The following is a 5,380-nucleotide window of genomic DNA, read 5'->3' on the forward strand; positions in this document are numbered from 1 at the left end:
GCATGGTGCTGTCCAGTTTTCCCAACACCATTTGTTGAAGAGACTGTTTTTTCCTATTGCATATTCTTTCCTGCTTTGTCGAAGATTAATTAACCATACAACTGTGGGTTTATTTCTGGACTTTCTATTTTGTTCCGTTGATCTATGCATCTATTTTTATGCCAGTACCATACTGCTTTGATTACTAGAGCTTCATAATATAACTTGAAGTCCAGAATTGTGATGCCTCTAGCTTTGCTTTTCAAGATTGCTTTGGCTATTCAGGGTCTTTTGTGGTTTCATACAAATTTTAGGATTACTTGTTCTAGTTCTGTGAAAAATGCTGTTGGTATTTTGATAGGGATTGCATTAAATCTGTAGATTGCTTTGGGTAGTGCAGACATTTTAACAATATTTGTTCTTCCAATCCATAAGCATGGAGAATCTTCCATTTGTTTGTGTCCTCTTCAATTTCTTTCAACAATATCTTATAGTTTTCAGAGTACAGGACTTTCACCTCTTTCGTTAGGTTTATTCCTAGGTTATCTTATTATATTTGGTGCAACTGTAAATGGGATTGTTCTCTTAATTTCTCTTTCTGCTGCTTCATTATTGGTGTGTAGAAATGCAACAGATTCCTGTACATTGATTTTGTATCCTGTGACTTTACTGAATTCATTTATGTTTTAGCAGGTTTTTTTGGTGATCTTCTGGGTTTTCTATATATAGCATCAAGTCATCTGGAAATAGTAAAAGTTTTATTTCTTCCTTACTGATTTGGTTGTCTTTTATTTCTTTTGTTGTCTGATTGTTGTGGCTAGAACTTCCAGTACTATGTTGAATAAAAGTGGTAAGAGTAGATATCCTTGTCTTGTTTCTGATCTTAGGGGAAAGGCTCTTAGTTTTTCCCCATTGGGTAGGATGTTGGGTGTGGGTTTTTCATATATGGCCTTTATTATATGGAAGCATGTTCCCTCTAAACCTACTTTGTTGCGGGTTTTTATCAAGAATGGATGTTTTTCTGCATCTATTGAAATGCATGCTTTTTCTGCATCTATTGAAATGATCGTATGGTTCTTATCCTTTCTTTTTTATTGACATGATGTATTACATTGATTGATTTGCAAATATTGAACCACCCTTTGCATCCCAGGAAAAAATCCCACTTAATCATAGTGAATGATTGTTTTTTAACATATTGCTGGATTCAGTTTTCTAGTATTTTGGTGGTTTTTGCATCTATGTTCATCAGAGATATTGGCCTGTAGTTCTTTTTTTTTTTGTTGCTGTGTCTTTATCTGGTTTTGGAATCAAGGTCATGCTGGCTTCACAGAATAAATTTGGAAGTTTTCTTCCTTTTCTATCTTTTCGGATAGTTTGAGAAGAATAGGTATTAATTCTTTTTTAAATGTTAGGTAGAATTTGCCTGTGATGGCATCTGGTCCTGGACTTTTGTTTATTGGGAGTTTTTTTTTTATTACTGATTGATTTTATTTACTGGTAATAGGTCTGTTCAAATTGTTTATTTCTTCCTGTTTCAGTCTTGGTAGGTTATATGTTTCTAGAAATTGATCCATTTCTTCTCAGTTGTCCAATTTGTTAGCATATAGCTTTCCATAACATTCTCTTATTGTATTTCTGTGGTGTTTGTTGTTATTTCTCCTCTCTCATTTGCTATTTTATTTATTTGGGTCCTTTTTTTTTGATGAGAGTGGCTAGAGGCAATCAATTCTTTTGGTTTTTTTTGGGAACCAGCTTGTGGTTTCATTGATCTCTTCTATTGTTTTTTTGTTTGTTTGTTTCTATATCATTTATTTCTGCTCTAATCTTTATTATTCCCTCTCTTCTGCTGAATTGGGGTTTTGGTTATTCTTTTTCTAGCTCCAATAGGTATAAGGTTAGGTGGTTTATTTGAGAGTTTTCTTGTTTTTTGATGTAGGCCTGAATTACTATAAACATCCCTCTTGGAACCACTTTTGCTGCATCCCAAAAGTTTTAAACCATTGTGTTTTCATTTTCATTTGTTTCTATGTACTTTATTATTTCATCTTTTATTTTCTGGTTGACCCATTCATTGTTTAAGAGCATATTATTTAACCACCATATATTTGTGGTCTTTCCAGACTTTTTCTTGTGGTTGACTTCTAGTTTCATACCATTGTGGTCAGAAATGATGCATAGTATGACTCTGATCTTCTTGAATTTGTTGAGGCTTGTTTTGTGGTCTATCATGTGATCTATTCTAGAGAATGTTCCATGTGCACTTGAAAAAAAAATGTGTACTCTGCTATTTCAGGATGGAATGCTCTAAATAATCTACCTGGTCCAGTGCGTCATTCAAAGACACTGTTTCCTTGTTGATTTCCTGTTTGGATGATCTATCCATTGATGTAAGTGGGTGTTAAAGTCCTCTACTCCAATTATATTATTATCAATTAGTTTCTTTATTTTGTTATTAACTGTTTTATGTATTTGAGTGCTCACATGTTGAGTACATAAATATTTACAATTGTTATATCTTCTTGCAGGATTGTCCCCTTCATAATTGTATCATGCCCTTCTTTGTCTCTTGTTATAGTCCTTGTTTTAAAGTCTATTTTGTCTGATCTACAGGTGTCTTTAGGTCCCAAGTTAGTCTCTTATAGACAGCATATAGATGGATGTTGTTTTTTAATCAATTCTGTTACCTTACATCTTTTGATTGGAATGTTTAGTCCATTTACATTCAAAGGTAATTACTGATAGTTATGTTTTTATTGCCATTTTATTATTTGTTTTGTGGTTGTTTCTGAAGATTTTCTCTGACACTTTCTCATCTTTCTCTCTTTCATGGTTTGCTGGTTTTCTTTTGTGATATATTTGGATTTCTTACTCTTTATTCTTTGCATATCTATTAGTGGTGTTTGAGTTGTGGTTACCATTAAGTTTTGTATTTAATATCTTCTGCATATAGCAATCTATATTAAGTATATGGTTGTTTGGGTACCTGGGTGGATCAGTCAGTTGAGCACCCGACTCTTGATTTTGGCTCAGGTCATGATCTCAGGGTCATGAGATCAAGTCCCTCACGAGGCTGCATGCTCAGCAGGGAATCTGCTTCTCTCCCTCTCCCTCTCCCCCTGCTTGCATGCTCTCACTCTCTAAAATAAATAAATAAATCTTTAAAAAAGTTGATGGTTGCTTAAGTTTAAAGAACTGATTCTTTACTCCTCTCCTCCTCATGTTTTAGGTATATGGTGTCATATTTTACATCCTTTTATTTTGTGACTTCCTTGACTGATTTTTTACATAAATATTCATTTTTACTGGTTTTGTGTTTCCTACCTTCATATTGTCACTTTTGGTCTTTCCTTTCAACTCAAAGAGTCTCCTTTAATATTTCCTGCAGAGCTGATTTAGTGGTCATGAACTCCTTTAGTTTTTGTTTGTCTGGGAAACTCTCTCTCCTTCTATTCTGAATTATAACCTTACAGGACAGAGTATTATTGGCTGTAGGTTTTTCCCATTCAACACTTTGAATATGTCATGCCACTCTTTTCCGGCTTGGAAAGTTTCTGCTGAAAAATCTGCTGATAGATTTTTGAGTTTCCTTTGTATGTAACAGCCTTCTTTTGTCTCATTGCTTTTAATATTTTTTCTTTATTATTATATTTTGCCATTTTAGTTACAATGTGTCTTGGTGTTGATCTGCTTTTGCTGATTTTGTTGGGGGTTCTTTACACTTCCTGGATCTGGATATCTGTTTCCTTCTCCAGATTAGGAATGCTTTCAGCTATTATTTCTTCAAATAAATTCTCTCACCCCTTCTATCTTTCTTTTTTGTCTCAGCCTCCTATAATACAAATGTTATCACATTTAATGGAGTCATTGAGTTTCCTAAGTCCATTCTCATTTTGCATATCCTTTCTTCTCTCTTTTATTCAGCTTGATTATTTTCCATTACTGTTTTCTAGGTCACTAATTCATTCCTCTGCTTCTTCCAGCATGCTGTTCATTCCATCAAGTGTTTTTCTCATTTCATTTGAGCCCCTTATCTCTGCTGTATTATTCCTTATCTCTGTGTTAATGGTCTCACTGATGTCCTCCACTCTTTTTTCAAGTGCAGTGAGTAGTCTTATGGTCATTGCTTTAAATTCTCCATCAGACATGTTACCTACATCTGTCCCACTTAGATCTCCAGCCATGGCCTTGTCATATTCTTTCATTTAGGACAAATTCCTCTATCTTCTCATCTTGTCTAAGTCTCTGTGCCTATTCTGTGTGTTAGGAAAGTCAGCTATATCTCCTGTTCTTGTGGGTAATAGCTTATCAAGAAGAGATCTTGTACTGCCCCACAGTGCAGTGTTCCCTCTTCCCCAGGGCCTGGAACTTCCAGGAGTGTCTCCAGTATGTGCTGCATGCATTCTACTATTGTGTCCTGGTGACTTTATCCTTCGGGCCTGTCATCTGTACAGGCTCTCTTTGCCTGTCATGGGTAGTGTTTGATCCTTGGCCTGAATGTGGCACATTTTAATTAGATGTGCTCTGGTCTGCTTGTGAAATGAGACCTGTCACCACTGCCACAAGAACTGTGGCCTTGCAAAACTCCCAAGTCACGAGATGTGGTGTTGGCAGGGGTTTGGGCTGGTCTTCAGGGAAAGGGGGTCCACCGCACTGGGACTGAGGCAAGCATGACCAGAAAGGTCAGTTCTGCTGAAGTGTGTAGGGCAACAGGTATCGGTGCTGTGCTGGTTCCTGCAGGTGGCTCTGTTTATGCTGAGGGGTGAAGGAGGGCAATGTTACCTGCCAGTTCCTTTTTTCCCAGAGGGATCTCTCCATGAATACTGTCTTTCTGGGACACATCCTGAGATGAGCAAATAACCTCCCCACTGTGTGCCTCAGGCACTCTTCAGATTGCTGTTTCCACACTGTAATCTGTGGGCTGTGTGCCTGCCTGTTTTCCAAGAGCAGCTCCAATGTCCTCTGAGTTTTCCCAGAGCCAAACACACTGACCTTTAAAACTCCAGGCTTCAAGCCTTGCTGATTGCAAGAAGTCATGAAATTTGGCCCCTCTTTCTTTCCACGCCAACTGCTATGGGGATTCATTTTCCCCCATGTACTCCCCTATATGTTAGTCTTTCTCTTGCTCTTCTCAACAACCACAGCTCCCTCCCACCACAGTGGCCATGATCCATTTATCTCCCAAACTAGGTCTCCATACTTCCTACCTTCTTTGATGTGGCTTCTTCTCTACCTTTAGTTATGGAGTTTATTTTGCCAGTCTCAGATTGATTTCTGTGGTATTTAGGATGATTTAATAGTCATCTAGATGTATTCATGGGACAAGATGAGCCTAGGCTCCTCTTACTCTCCCACCATCTTTCCAGTCTCAGGATTCCTTCTACTCTCTGATATATGTATA

The sequence above is a fragment of the Ursus maritimus genome, unplaced genomic scaffold (assembly GCF_017311325.1).
Source record: "Ursus maritimus isolate PB19 unplaced genomic scaffold, ASM1731132v1 scaffold_9, whole genome shotgun sequence".
Lineage (NCBI taxonomy): Eukaryota > Metazoa > Chordata > Mammalia > Carnivora > Ursidae > Ursus > Ursus maritimus.